The sequence below is a fragment of the Protopterus annectens genome, chromosome 15.part0 (assembly GCF_019279795.1).
Source record: "Protopterus annectens isolate FY-2018-M chromosome 15.part0, PAN1.0, whole genome shotgun sequence".
Lineage (NCBI taxonomy): Eukaryota > Metazoa > Chordata > Ceratodontiformes > Protopteridae > Protopterus > Protopterus annectens.
In genome coordinates this window covers 112,022,040-112,037,760 of record NC_056749.1, presented here as the reverse complement: position 1 = coordinate 112,037,760, position 15,721 = coordinate 112,022,040, and the positions used below count along the sequence as shown (strand labels likewise).

Below are 15,721 nucleotides of genomic sequence, written 5' to 3'. Positions count from 1 at the left end.
AGATCTTATATTCTGAAAAGACTTAACTTTCAATGTTCCACCACACAGAAATGGCCTTTTCTGGATGTATCCTGTACAAAATAGTCTGCAAGTAAATCGAACTTTACTTTATTACCATACCAATATCCTTGAATTTCTTAATCCCTTGATTTCTTTGTAATTAGCTGTAATTATAAAGCAAATAAAGGGGAAAAAGGGCACCCCTGCCTGGTTCCTCCTTTGAAACATAACTTATCAGGATCCCTCCCACGTTAATTTTGCATCTGATCCTTTATGTATCCTCCCTAATTTACCTTAATATTTTATTGGGGAATTCAGATTCTTCCATTACACTACTCTGGGGGGGGTCACAGCTTACTCTTTCAAATGCTTTTTCTCTGAATCAAGACCCACCAACAGCAGCAGTATTTTCTTACATTTTACTTCTTCTGGATCATCATTGTTCTATTAATGTCAAATCCACATTGATCCGTATCTTTCAATTTTGGAAATACCTTTCTCAATCATCTAATATAGAGAAAAACATTTCAGAATGTGGTTAAAATTGAAATGAGTCTGTACTAGTCTGGGTCTTATGGGTTTTTTGCCCTCTTTGGGTTATACAGGTGCCATAGCTTTCTTCCAAGATGCTGCTGCTACCCCTCCTTTTGAAATAGTATTAAACAAAATCTTCCAGATCTTCCCCATTCTTCCCTTTTTATTTCCATAGAAATAACATCTGGTCATGGAACCTTCCCTGCAGATTGATTATATACATCACTGTCTCATTTCCTATCTTCTCCATTAGTTGTTGAGCCTCCTCTACCTCTGACCTTGGCATAATGAAGTCTTCCTTAAACACTTACATCTGGGCTTTTTCTTTCTTTCTACATTTTTTGCATCATACAAGTTTTTAAAAAAGTTCTGAAATGTCGCTAATACATCTGTAGGATCTCTGGTTATTTTTAGGCTCCCCAAGTTTGGCAAGAACCACTTCTGCTTTCTGTTGCTAAGTCACTGTGCCAAAAGGTTTTATGTGCTGGAGTTAAGCAAATATGTTTTATAACGGCAATCTTTCTACACTTCTAGATATTGTCCAAATACTGTTTGATATTTATTTGATACTGACCATATGTTTCTCTTTTGTTTCTACCCTATTGTCAACTCCATTTTCATTTTTTTATCACTAACTAGCTATCCCTTCTGCAGAAATTTGTCTTCCCCATTAACTCTCGATTTCCACTACCTATTCCTTAACTCATTACATCTGAGTGATGCCTCCAGGTGCATCTGCAGTTAATTCCTACTGACACCCCTAGTCATCATAGTTTGTTCAAATTTCCAATAATTCTAAAACCATGCTATGTACAATGTTTTAAAAGATTTCATCTTATAGCTTACATAATGACAAACTCAACTGCATTAATATTTGACCTCTGTCTGGTGCAGGTAAATAGATTTTAATTGTTTTTATGGTATTAATTTATATAGATATAATTTCACATTTTTCTAAATATCTCAACAACCAAGTAACACAGACAGAGCTCCTTAGCTCATATAGAAGCTTTCAGCTAGATGAATAAAATGCTGCTGACACTGTGTGCAACTTGAGTGGTTGCTGAGATATTTTAAGTTTACAAAATCTCAACGCTAGAAGTCTAAATCTCAAAATGCACTCGCACGAAGCACTCCTTAAAATGGAGAACATCGACATTTGTGCTGTAACAGAGACCTGTCCTTCTGAAAAGTTTCCGGTACAGTCTATCCTTCTTAATGGAAGACAATTGGATGTGCTGTATAAATCTTCAGGATGTATATTACCACATAAAAATGGGCAAGTGCTCCAGAAGGTTCCTCTGCTTTCAGCTAGGAGCCAGTCATTTACAATCGAGTGCTGCCCTTTGGCCTTACCCCATCCCCTGGGTGTTCGAGTGTTTGGCAGCAGTAACAGTTCACTTGAGACTGCACGGATTCCAAGTTTTTCCATATCTAGAGGACTGGTTTATCACCGCTTCTACCAGCATCTACTGCTTCAAGCACCAGATTTCATTCTTAGTCTCTCTGCTCACCTGGGCATTACAGTTAACTACTCAAAATCTGAATCAAGTCCTACTCAAGATCTAGAGTTCATAGGAGCCTGTCTAAATACCACCACCTGTACAGCTTCCTTTCCTCTACACATGCTACAAAAGTTAAGACCCCAAGTACAAGCCATTCTCTCCAACAACAAGGTATCTGCACTCTTATTCCTTCAAGCCTTAGGGTCCATGGCAGCTGCCATTACCTTAGTTCCACTAGCAAGATTTCACGTGAGATTACTGCAGTGGTTTTTGGCATCCCAGTCGTCTATCCTGACCCATCAAGTACTGTTTCATGGTTTTGGTACAGCTTCTGTGTGCTGTTGGAGCTTACTTCTGTTGCTGTGCTATTTGTTGGCAGGTTATTCATTTTTGATTCTTAAAGCCAGTAGGTTGAGAAGAAAGCTGATCCCCATTGCCCACTTTTGACCTTGGCAAGTGTGGTTCCTCTTTGTGTGGCCTTATCTAATTCAGAGTCCATGGTTCCGGATCATCTGTCTCATCCACAGGGACTTGTGCACCCCAATCTTTAGAACAAGCTAACAGCTTGGCTCCTCCAATTCCATTGGTCACCAGGCAGAAAAATTTATCTTCTCCAGTCCAAAAAATCTTACTGGCTTCCCATAGACCTTCCAATAGGAAACTTTACCACAGCAAGTAGAAAAGATTTTCTGTTTGGGCGTACAATAATGGTCTTAAACCCCTTCCCTGCACCAGTTGAGGTATTGGAGATTTTAGCTATGCTTTTCAGACAAGGAGCCTCTGCTTCTACTATTAAGGTTCAGTTTGCTATTTTCGTTTTCCACAATGCCTTTGAAGACCATTCACTAATTTCCTATAGATTGTGTAAAGTGTTCATGTAGGGATCCTTATGGTTGAAACTACCATTTAAAGACCCTCTAGCTCCTTGGGATCCGACTATAGTTTTGCAGTCTTTGATACTTTCCACCTTTGAACCAGCGGCTACCTAACACTTGTATTTCGGAAATCCTTCTGGTGGAAGTAATGGCCATCAGAAAAATGGTCTTCCACGAAATAAAGCACCATCTTCAAATCCCCCCATATTTCATTTTTTTTTCATAAGGATAAGGTTTCACTAATAAACAGAACTTTTCTTCCTAGGGTGGTCTCAGAAACTAATATTAATCATATAATTGACTTAGACTTGTTTTCATTCAGAATGTTTCCAACAAAGGTGAATGTTCCTTACATTTCCTGGATGTTCAGAGACAATTGCATTTCTACCTCAACAGGGCTAAAGAATTTAGAAAATCAGATCAGTTATTTGTCTCCTTTTCCAGCCCATCTCTGGGAAAATCTGTTTCAAAAGTCACATTGTCAAGGTGGTTGAGACTGTATTACTTTCATATACAATACAAAGGATCTCCAATTACCAGTGCCAGTGAGAGCGCATTCTACTAGGGCAATAGCTACGTCTGCTGTTTTCCAAGGCTTCCATGGATGAAATTGAATGAAATATGTGTAGCAGCAACCTGGGTTACTCTGCCTACCTTTTTCACTCATTGCAAATTGGATCTGGTCTCCAGGGGAAGAGCATCCTTTGGGCTTTATGGTTCTCAGTAATATCCTTCCATAAGGCCACCCAAGATCTAAAGTAGCTGGAAACGTTATCCCAAAGGTCAAGGATAAATGAAGATTGACAACATCAGTTAAAGAAGTTGTGTAACTACTATAACGTTGCATCTGTGTTGTCAATCTCCATTTATCCTTGGCATTCCACCCCTCCTTCTGCCTCCTGCAGACTTTTTGGAGGATCCAGAGGCTTGTCCAGGTAACTTTATCAGGTTTGACCTTAGACACAGCCTCTTCAATTCCATGTACGTATTCTTCTGTCTTCATGTGTAGGTGTAATCTTGATCTGAGGTGATCTGGAGAGAGGGGTATTGTGGGTAGAGTCTTAGTGAGAGAGTTTTTAGCTTCCGCAAGCTGTGTAATGGCCGACCCAGTTCTGAGGATCAGAACAGTGTCCAAAAGGTCAAGAATAAATAAAGGTCGACAACACAGGTGGAATGTTATGGTAAGTACATAACTTTTTTTCCTTTCTTTTCCTCTTTCTGGTGATGACTTTTTTCACAGGTGGAAAATGCAAACCTGACAGCTATTTTTCCTTTCAGTATTCCCCCATTTTATAATCTGGTGAGTTGCTGTTACACTTTCCAGGCCAAATAACCAAACAAAACTGCTGTATTCCCTCCCCTATGTAAATTATTATTAAGGACATTGTCAAAAGGTGTGTGTATATTTCTATCTGCAACACACCTGTAGCAAATTAGTTTAATCCTCAGATATATATTTTAGTGTCTTGCAGGAGAGTAAAACATAGTTCAAAAAAAGACTTTTCAACCAAAACCTCTCTTTTTTTTCCTTTTGTAGCATATCTGGTGGCTAGGTAACCTTTCTAACCAACATATGGAATTGTAATACTTCACTCTTTGACAGTTAATCCCACTAGGCTAGTAGTATCTTCAAGGGAGACCAGAACTGGTGTTTATACTATTAGGGGAAATTTGACCAGGGCACTGGGGAACTTCCCAACTTTGTGCCGTTGGATCTTTTACATTCACCTGGACTAACCACCAACACTAGCAGATGGGGACCCATTTTTAACATCTCATCTGAAGGGTAACAATCCATCTACCTAGTATGAGACTTGAACCCAGAGTCTTCTGCACTAAAGGGTAGTGCTCTACATGTTGCTCTGCTGAGTATTATTCATGAATTACCTGTATATAACTTTTTAATGAAAAGTATAGGTGTGATATGTTTGCTAGTGTTTCTAGTACAGTTTCCCTTTAAGGGCAATTTATTAATCAAGTGATTTAAACATTTGTAGTGTGTTCATATAAGATGGCTGTGTCATGTGGTGGCGATTTATTGCATATATATTGCATTCCCGAAAGCTTTGTTTTTTAATAGAGAGACAGTTTTTTATTCTATTCGTTTTTTTGATGCTTGTTGTGTAAAGAATAGAAGAAACTTAAACCGTGGTTGGATTTGGACTTTTTATTTTTAATGTATGCATCCCCCATTTTATTAACTTTTCTTTTTGGAGGCAACTTATTCAACCAAGTTTAGTGCATTTGCTACTTTCAATGATTTTTTTTCAACTTTATTAGCTCATCTACCAACATACCTCTACCCTTCTTCCTGTCAATTTGTTCTGTTCCTTAATCAATTGTACATCCTTTCCATTCCTCCAAGTTGTATTAGGATAGCTTTCAATCTAGAGTGGTTATTTGGCCCGTGACTTTTCAAGCCTAGATTCCTTGCAGTAAATCTCAGTGAGGGGCATCGCAAACCTCTAGCTTCTGTTGGCTCTGCTCCATGCCACACAAACACATCTGGCTCATGGGAGAGAGGCAAACACTGAGCTGTAAATACTGCATGGCAAAACGACTTAGTTTGAATCTCCTGTGTCATAACTAGGTAAATTCTTTCATTTCCCGTGTAAATATTTTACTTTAGTCATGTTTGTTGAAGTTAGCTGATGGGAGTCCGTGAAAATGTGTACCCTTCACTGACTCTTTTACTAGATGAATAATTCATATTTAGTTTTTTGCTATATTTATCTTTTATCAAACAATTACACACAGTTCCTAAAAATATTACTTTTGAATCTCGTTTTAATTTTTCCAAGTCTTTTTGGATTTCTAATACCATGACATTCCTAAGTCAAAGTATGAAATTAGTATTGTTTCAATCTTTGATGCTAGCTAGTCCAGCTAGTCTGTAGTACCCGCAGTGTGCCCAGTATTGACTCCTCCTGCACTTCATACAGAGTTGCATGTGTCTGTAACATATCTAAGCACGATTGCAAATTCTTTAAAACCCATTGCTCCTACTACTATTGGAACTGTCTGGGTATCTTCCTTCCACGTTGCCCTTGTCTCTGCCTGCAAATCCTAGTATTTTATGACTTTGTGTGTCTCAGTACATAACACTGTAGTCACTGGGTCTAGCAATGAACAGTGCTACTTTTGTATTTTCATGGACTACTATATCTGGTTTTCTTGCATTTTTTTTTTGAACTGTTGGTAATGGGTGATCCTATGGTGATATAAACTTCATCATTTTCTGTAATGCTTTGTGGCTTATGTTTCCAATGTTTTTCAGTTACTTCAATAATATGTTTGCATGATCCCTAATGCAACTGTCTTGCCCCATTATTAGCCTTTCAGTATACAGTCCTCCTGCCATTAGTGTAGCAGACCCAGCAACAAGATGTGCGATTGTTTCCAATTCTGTTTTACAAAACCTACATTTTTCTGTTTCTCCCACATGTTCACTGGACTTTAGGATATATAGTCCACTTTCTTGGGCCACCAATATTAACCTTTCTTTTGATTTCAGTTCACCTCTCCTTAACCTTTCTTGTGGTTGTTTTCTGTACTTGCAACTATATTTAATGCATTTTCCACATTTCTTGCCTTTTCATCTGATCCTTCACCTTCTATTCTTTATTTTTTGGCACAATCAGTTGCTGCCTAATTTCTGTCTACTTTGGTTTGATTTCTGTACCCACATGACACTGATATGCTTCTACTAAACTAAGCAGGGAAGTAGATTTATTCTCTTCATGTTTCAAAACTTTCACTCTATTTGGGTCTTGTAAGGTCAGCAGATATGTATGCAGTCCTGTGATTGCAGATCTATACATGTAATTAATTTTGACAAGGCCCGTACCCCCTTCAGAGTGGGGAATATATAGACTTGATATACACACTGATTTTTAATCATCCTCCTTGTTTTCCTGTCCAACTGATTAGACACCTTTTAGGGCCAGCCAGTCAGTCACTCCAAAACTGTAAGATAGGACAGGAACAGCAAATTGGTTTATAGCCTGAACTTTGTTCCTAGATGTCATTGTGATTTTCAGTATTAATTTTAGTCTTATTAAAAAGTTTTATTTGCATTTCTTCTTGTTTTTATAATTGTTCATGTGAAGTTGTTCAATCTAGCAGTTCATTCTTCACTGATGGGTTTGGAGCCGATCCATCAGCTCCAACACGGCTGTTAGAAAAGCTCAAGGTTTACCAGTAGCTCGAGACCAAGCCCCTTATCCCATGATGCACTACTGTAATTACCTCAGATCTAGTTTGCCACAGCACAGATCTCAGTGGTTCCAGCTCGCTCGAGCCTTTTTTGATACAAAAATCGCTTTTTGCAAGTTTTTTCAATACTTTTTCCATTTATAGATTAGTTATATATTAAGCTCCTGTAGTTGTTGTTTTAGACCTATTCCCTTGTTGCTTGATTATTTAACATAATAGTAGCGGACTCGTGTTGGGTCTAGTTATTCAGTGTGTTTTCTTCTATTTCCATAGTTTTGCATATATATATATATATATATATATATATATATATATAGATATATATAGATATATATAGATATATATAGATATATATAGATATATATAGATATATATAGATATAGATATATAGATATCGATAGATATATATATATATATATATATATATATATGTATATGTATGTATAAAATAGTGTGCATTATATTTTTCATAGTGCAGATAGTGTACTGTTACATATTGAGTAGAGTTGGCCTCTCTTTCACGGGCCATTGTTAGTGTGGTACATATTTAAAAGTGCAAATCCAAAAAAGAACAAAGTAGCAAAGACAAGACTCCAGCTTCTTAAAAATGCAGTCTCCTTTAATGATACACAAGCGCTTTCACTGAATGCTTCATCAGGTGTAACACAAACATTAAAAACACATCTTTTATACTAAATCACATGACAATCTACTCAACATTTAAACACATATCACCATGTAACCTAACAATTCTTTACTTCATTTAGTGTTAAAACCACCTAAACAACACACCAAATACACTCATTATAGGGGACTCTATTGTCCGGTACACTGACGTCCCGCTCACCAGACAGAACAAGGAGAAGGTCACTGTAAGCTGCCTGTCGGGTGCCAGGATCCGCCACATAAAGCAAGCACTCAAGTCACTCCAAAGCAAGTACAAATATGACTCCGTCATTGTCCATGCTGGTGTGAATGACCTGAGATGTACCTCCCTGGACTACATAAAAAGAGACATAGAGGAGCTCTCTGATCATGTAGCCCAGGCTGGTATGACCGTGACCTTGAGTAGCATCTTGCCCTCACCAAGAATGAAGCCACAGTATAAAGACAAAATGATCAGTTTCAACAATTGGCTAAAGTATTGGTGTCATTCAAAGGGGATCCAGTGTCTGTCAGCCTGGGATGACATGCTCGACAAGCCACATTGCTTCGCTAGGGACGGCTTGCACCTGTCACCCTTAGGCTTTCATATACTGGCCAAGGCTCTTGCCACCCCCATAGTGCCTTTTTTAGACAAGGCTCAAAGGACAAACCCACCTCCATAGACAACCCAAGGATAAAAAAACTAAAGGTAATGCTACTCAATGCCAGAAGTCTAAACCTCAAGATGCACGCACTCGAGGCTCTCCTCAGTATGGAGAAAATCGATGTCTGTGCAGTAACAGAAACTTGGTTCAAGGCTCCTGAGAGCACCTCAGCACTACCAGGTTATAACTCATGCCATGTTTTTCGGCCCCAAAACTCGGACCGAAGCACAAAAGGAGGGGGGAGTATCTATATTCATCAGATACCTACACCTCCAGTTTAGTGGCACTGCACGAAGCATCGGAAACCATCCATGTGCAACTAACAATGGGCAAAACTGCCTTTCAGTTTGTAGCCCTGCTACAGATCACCCTCCCTTTCACAGGAACCCCACTTGGCATTCCTGAGAACACTGGAGAATATGAATTTCTCTCCAAACACTACGTTATTGGGTGACTTCAACTACCCAAACATTGACTGGGAAAACTACTCAAACCCAAACACCCTCGCCCAACATTTCTTTGAATTTATAAACTCTAACGCGATGGAACAACTGGTCACCACTCCCACAAGAGGGAACAACATATTGGACCTGGTCATCACCAACATGGGGACTCTGTTCCACACCAGAGGTAAACCCCTCATTGGTAAGATCAAGACCATAAACTAATTTCCCTGGACATCCATATCCCATCCCCACCCCCAGCCAAGGAAATCACTGTAAAGAATTTCTCAAAAGCTAACTTCACACTTCTCAAGACTGAGGTGGAATCCTTCAAAGCCCCCGGGCCAGAGGATAATACAGCCCAATCCGAAGAATCCTTTACAATTGCATTCTATGAGCACCTGCAGGAATGCATGGATCGTGCTGTCCCAAATAAAACCAAGACTCACTCCTCCAAAAACAGGAGACCTGTCTGGTGGACCCCGGCCATAAATAAGCTATACAACAGAAGGAGGAAGCTACTACATGACAGAGCAATATCCCAAAAAGGGAAGGCATCTCTAATCAGTATTGGCAAGAAACTATGATCCCTCATAAAATCATCAAAGCCAGTTTCGAAAGAAAAATTGCCCTAGACACTAAAGATAATCACAAGGCCTTCTATAGTTATGTCAGGAATATGGGTGGAAACTCCCAGATATGCTCTGAATTGTTGCATAATGGTACAAAATATACCAAACCTACAGACATAGCCAACATCCTGGCAGACAGATTCAGTGCTAACTTCTCCCCCCCTTCCCCCTCAAAGGAGCAAATGCCTATCCCAACTGAATGTAACCTCCCTGGCATCAAAGATGCACAGGTGAAAGCTGCCCTCTCCAAAGCAAAAAAGACAGCATCTATTGGACTGGACGGTGTCCCAGGCTGTGTCTTAAACGAGCTCCAAGAAGAACTGGACCCTCACATTAAGTCACTGTTCAAACTTAGCCTTACTACAGGATATGTACCCAAAGAATGGCGTACAGCTACAGTGGTCCCACTCCACAAAGGTTGGCGCCACAACGGACCCCGGGAACTATCGCCCCATTAGCCTGACTAGTCTGGTCTGTAAAGCTATGGAGCATATCATGGAACTGACATTGGGAGCCTCCAGACACTGGACCCTACCCAATTCGGCTTTAAGGGCAGATCTTGCCTCTTAAACCTAGTTGATTTCTTTGAAACGGTTACCCATAGATGAGGGCAAGGTAGTCCACACAGCCTACCTGGACCTCGCAAAAGCCTTCGACACAATACCCCACTCGGGCATCATAAATAAGCTTACCAGCTTGAATATCAACCCCTATATCACAAAATGGGTTGCAAACTGGCTCAGGGATAGAACCCACATGGTCAGAATCGCAGGTGCCACGTCCGAATCCAAACCAGTTACAAGTGGCGTCCCACAAGGCTCAGTTCTGGGACCTCTCTTATTCGGTATATACTTCTCTGATGTTCAGGCTAACATGGGAGGACTATGGCTGACAAAGTTCGCAGATGACTGCGAACTGGGAGCCATAATAGACTCTCTAGCTGACACAAGCATCCTCCAAAAGGGTCTCACGGAGACACATGCTTGGTGTCAGAACCACGGCCTCAAGCTAAATGCTAAAAAGTGCATAGTCATCCCCTTTGGGAAAAACAAGTGCCCACAAATTACCACATAGGTGGTAATCCATTAAGTACGGAAGAAGTAATTAGAGATTTGGGAACCAACGTAGATATTAATCTCTCCTTTGATAATCACATTGCCAAAGTGGTTAGAAAGACCTTCTATATAGCCCACCTTATCACAAAAGGGTTCGCATCTAGATCGAGAGGTCATTGTGCCCCTCTACTCGTCACTCATCAGGCCCATAATTGAATACAATGCCCCTTTTGGGATGTACCTTACCCTACACCTGCAGCAACTGGAGAGACCCCAAAAGTACCTCACCAGGAGGATCATGGGCTACAAACAGATGTCTTATGCAGCTCGACTAAAGAAACTCCAGCTCTACTCAGTTGCTTACCGCCTACTCAGAGGCGATCTATGCCTGACGTACAAAGCCATGTCTAACCCAGAATAAATGGACATGCTCCACCTCAAAAAATCCAAATCCCTTAGAGCTACAATTCATTTCCCAGAGGCTCCCCTCACTCTGGAATAGAATACCAATTCATATTAGACATAGCCCCTCACTGACCCTCTTCAAGCGAAGTCTGGACGCGTGTATGGGAAATCGCAGATTCACCCCGGGGATCTCTTCTGTGTCCCTGCTCGACAGGGGCACAGTAAACTAATCTTAAAGGCTACCTTCTATGACCTACTATACAGAGGCACATTAGGCTAATCTAATAGGGAGGCGAAAGCCAAATACACTTGGGCTAGGCTTATAAATGCCCTAGGGCAGATAGCCTAGTATCTACCTATGAACCTAAAAGTATATAAGGAACATAAATGTACCATGAAGTACAGCTAAAACATGCAAGAAAACTGCATGAAAATGAAAATAAAAACAGTAATAAAGACACTTAATCTTTGCAAAGGTCTGTTTTTAGCAGAGGTCTCATAGGTATATGATCATTCAGACCATATCCTACATTTGCTTACTATCCAATTGGCCTCCATCTCTTCAGTCTTATTTCTAACATCTCCCCCTCTTTTGCTTACATAATTCCTTCCTAGTACCATGAATTTAAATTTATGATGCTCATTTGTTTCTGTAACATGTTTTGCTAAGGCATTAAAAGTGCTTTTCTTCTTAATATGACAGATGTGTTCTCTAATTCTATCTTTTAAGAATCTGTTTTGCCAACATAAAATTTGTGGCACAGCTGACAGATGGCCAAATAGACCAAATGACAGCTATTGCACTCCGCACTAACTCTTAAATAGAAGGTTTCACCTGAATCAGGATGTTTAAAGTCGGTCTCCTCTGCTATAAAGGGACAGTATTTGCATTTCTTACATGGTTCCGTTCCTATATTTCCTTCATTTCCTACCAAATCTCTGCTAGTGCATAATCTCCTTTTCAGAGATGTTTTGTTTTTGTATGTTGTGTGCCACAGCTGTGCCACATTGGTATCTAAAAAGCCTATGGTATCAACTTTCTCAGGATCTAGAAGCAATGATTCCTATCATACCCTGTCTATGCCTAGAGTTCCTTTGGTGGGCAGAGGCCTGCCACCAAAACAAGGGACTTCATTCACACTACCCCCTGTTGCCCAAACCCTAACAGACGCATCAGACTATGCATGGGGGGCTCACCTGGCAGGGAAGTGCATTCAGGGCAAATGGAACCCAAGTCAAATGCACCTCCATATCAATCGGAAAGAAATGTTAGCTGTACGGAATGCTCTGACAGCCTTCGGGGACCACATTCTTCCAGGACAATTAATGGTAAAGATGGATAACACCACTGTTATGTGGTACATAAACATGCAGGGGGGTACGCATTCTTACCCCCTCTGCAGACTAGCCATGGCATTGTGGAACACAGCCTAGAGCTACCAAGTGCATCTACAGGCTCAATTCCTGCCAGGGAAACTAAATACACTGGCAGACAAACTAAGCTGGAACCTCATAGACCCACACGATTGGAAACTGGAACCAAGGATTTTCAACATGCTGACAAGCAAATAGGGGAGCCCAGATATAGACCTGTTTGCCTCCCATCAGAACTATCAATTGGACAAGTTTTGCACAAGGACTCCCCACAGACAAGCTTGGAAAGTGTATGCTCTGTCTTTCAGCTGGAAAAACCTATCAGATGTTCTTCGTCTCACATTGCTGCAGTCATAACCTGTGGGTAGTCCACTGTCCTCGGTCGGCCCGAATACCAAAGAGTTAGGCTGGCGTCGGTCATGGTCGCCCAGAGCTGACGTCAGTACGTAGTAGTACTTAAGCGCATGACCGACGCCATATCCCCAGTCTTTCTTGCCGCGTGGTCCGAAGCAGAATCAGCGTTTGCAAGTGCCGTTCAGCGTTCTGAAATTTTCAATTATCGAGTTTCAGACCGAAGACCAAGTTGGGCTAAGTACCCCGTTGGGGAAAATTTTTGTCTTTTCTTGCCCTAGTTAATCCGGATGTCAGAAAAAGTTAATAACTGTATTTCTTGTGGGAAACAGATACCTCATAGGGACTATCATTCTCTCTGTATTCCTTGCTTGGGGCCTGAACACGACATAGTCGGGTGTCGCTTTTGTGCTAGATTTAATAAGCGCACCATTAAACGAAGATTAGACTGTGCCAGGCTTGTTTTCGGTAAGCGGTGTAACTATAACATGCCGTCGGATCCTCAGACGCCCGCTACCGCTAAAAAACGTAAAGATAAATCTTTAAGATCGAAACCGGATGAGTCGTCCATTGCGGACGCCGGTTCTATGGAACCTCCGGTTGAATCTGTGGATCCGGCCGAGGTCTCGGCTGAATCCCAGGGGGAACCTTTACTTTTGCAGGAGTTGGCCTCTCAGGAGTTAGGCCAGGCCGAGGGTGCTTCTCAGGTATCTGTAGTTCCATCCTTACAAAAGGTTATTAGGCCTTCTATCTCAGTGGCTAAAGGCCATGCTAAGGCTAAACCTGGTCTTACTGGTACTGGCCATAGCCCTAGTTCTTCAGCCTCTGTTCCTAAAAAAACATATGTTGAAAATGGCAGAGGACTTGATTACTTTGATCAGGGGTTCTATGCCCCCCCCCCCCCCCCCCAGAGAAGAGGCCTAGGGTGGAGACAGATTTAGAGGGAATAGAGCATTCTTCAGACTACTCTGAGTCCTCTGCTGAGGATATTCAGGATTTCCCTCCCTATTCAGATTCGGATGCAGAGGATTCCTGTCCTTCTGCTTCTCCTCCAGAGAATTTTTCCTTTTCTGAAACTTTACATTCCATGAGGGAACATTTCAAGTGGGAAGGTCAGGATTTTTCAGATTCTCGAAAAAGGCTTAGGGAATTTTTGTTTTTGCCACAACATAGTCCCTTGGCTATTCCCCCTGTCTTACATGTTGTTCAGGATGTTTTTTCTGAAGCTTCACTTAATCCTGATTCTTTACCCCCTGCCCCTGTCAAGCCAGACAGATATTACAGAGTTCCAGAAGCACATAAATATTTGTATAAGAGTCCTAGAGCTGACCCGGAAACTATTATTCAAGGGCCGAAGGGCGTCAGGGCTTCTGTGGTTAAGAATCCAGTTCCTTTGGATAAAGATTCTAGAGCGTTGGATAGGTGGGGGAAAAAAGTGTACACCTCTTCTACGTTAGCTATGAGGGCTTTAAATTGCCAGTTTCATATGCTGAAGTATCAGAACTTTTTGTTAGGCCAATTGAAATCTAAGGTGGATGCTTTATCTGAGGGTATAGTGTGTAAGGAATTGCAGGAGTTGGTTCATGCATCAGATCAAGTTGGAAAACATTCTTTACAGTGTGATTTCGATGCTCTTCAGGCTTCATCCAGGTTGGCTGCTACTGGTTCAGTTATTCGTAGACATGCCTGGCTTAAGGATCAAAATTTATCAGAGCATGTTAAAGCTCGGATTTTGGATGCTCCTCTTCAATCAGAAGTTCTTTTTGGTTCTCCTGTGGAGTCAGTTTTGAAAAAGATGGAAGATAAGGCTAAGTCTATGCAGACGGTCAAGGAATTTTTGCAGGTGCAGCCCCCTAAGTTTAGCAGGAATTGGCCTGCTAGAGGATGGTCCTACCCTTCTTCGGATTATCAGTCTAAAGGCAGGTCTAGACGTGGTAGAGGCAGGGCTCACGCTCAGGGTTCTTTCAGACCTAGGACTTGGAGTTCTCCTGCACAGTCTTCTGGTGAGGGCAGGGGTCAGCCTTTTCGTAAACAGACCCAATGACCTGTATCTTCAGCTGCCAGATCCTTCTTTTCTGGCAGCTCCTCTAGGAGGAAAGTTGGCACTTTTCAAACAAAACTGGCATTTGGTCACCCAGGACAAATGGGTGCTGGAAATAATAAATCGAGGTTACAAGTTTTATTTTCACACTTTTCCTCCTTTCAAAGGTGTGCCGGATGTGCCTCCACAGCAAAGGCTGGAGGCTCAGGAGCAAATTTCTTTGCTTTTTCAGATGGGGGCCATCCAGGTGGTACCTCCGTCAGAAATAGGCCTAGGGTTTTATTCCCGTCTTTTCCTAGTGCCAAAGAAAGGAAACACTTGGAGGCCAATTCTGGATTTGTCCATTCTCAATACCTACCTAGACATTTCAAAGTTCAAGATGTTAACATTACAACAACTTCTACCTATGCTAGGCAAAGATCATTGGATGGTAACCCTGGATCTCAGAGGCCTATCTTCACATTCCCATCAGGCCCAGCTGCAGGAGATTCCTGCGATTTTGGGCTGGTACTTCTCATTATCAGTTCTCTGCATTGCCCTTTGGTTTATCTACTGTGCCCAGGGTGTTCACAAAAGTTCTGGCTCCTGTAATAGCTTTCTTCAGACAAAGGGGAATACAAATTTATCCTTATCTGGACGATTGCCTGATTCTTGCTCAGGACAAAGACAAGTTACTTCAACATCTACAGTATGTAATGGCAGTTTTAAGGTGCCTAGGGTATTCTGTGAACGAAATAAAGTCCAGTCTAGTGCCCTCTCAGGACATGTGCTTTCTGGGTGTGAGACTGAATACAGCTTCTCAGATGGCTTTTCTGACCCCGGACAAACAAAGAACTCTTCACCTATACTTCCAGCAGTTATCAGTACTGTCCAGGCTGACTGCAAGGACAGTCCTTCAAGCCTTGGGGTTCATGGCATCTTGCATTCTAGTACTTCCCAATGCCAAACTGCATATGAGGAAGCTACAATGGTATCTCAAAA

The 15,721-nt window shown here is 41.4% G+C and overlaps 1 protein-coding gene across 3 annotated transcripts in view; it reads left to right on the top strand.

Annotated features, from left to right (window-relative positions):
- CCNB3 (cyclin B3) overlaps nt 1-15,721 on the top strand; it is a 1,510,800-nt gene that overhangs the window by 1,171,246 nt on the left and 323,833 nt on the right. The gene's annotated exons all lie outside the window — the stretch shown is intronic.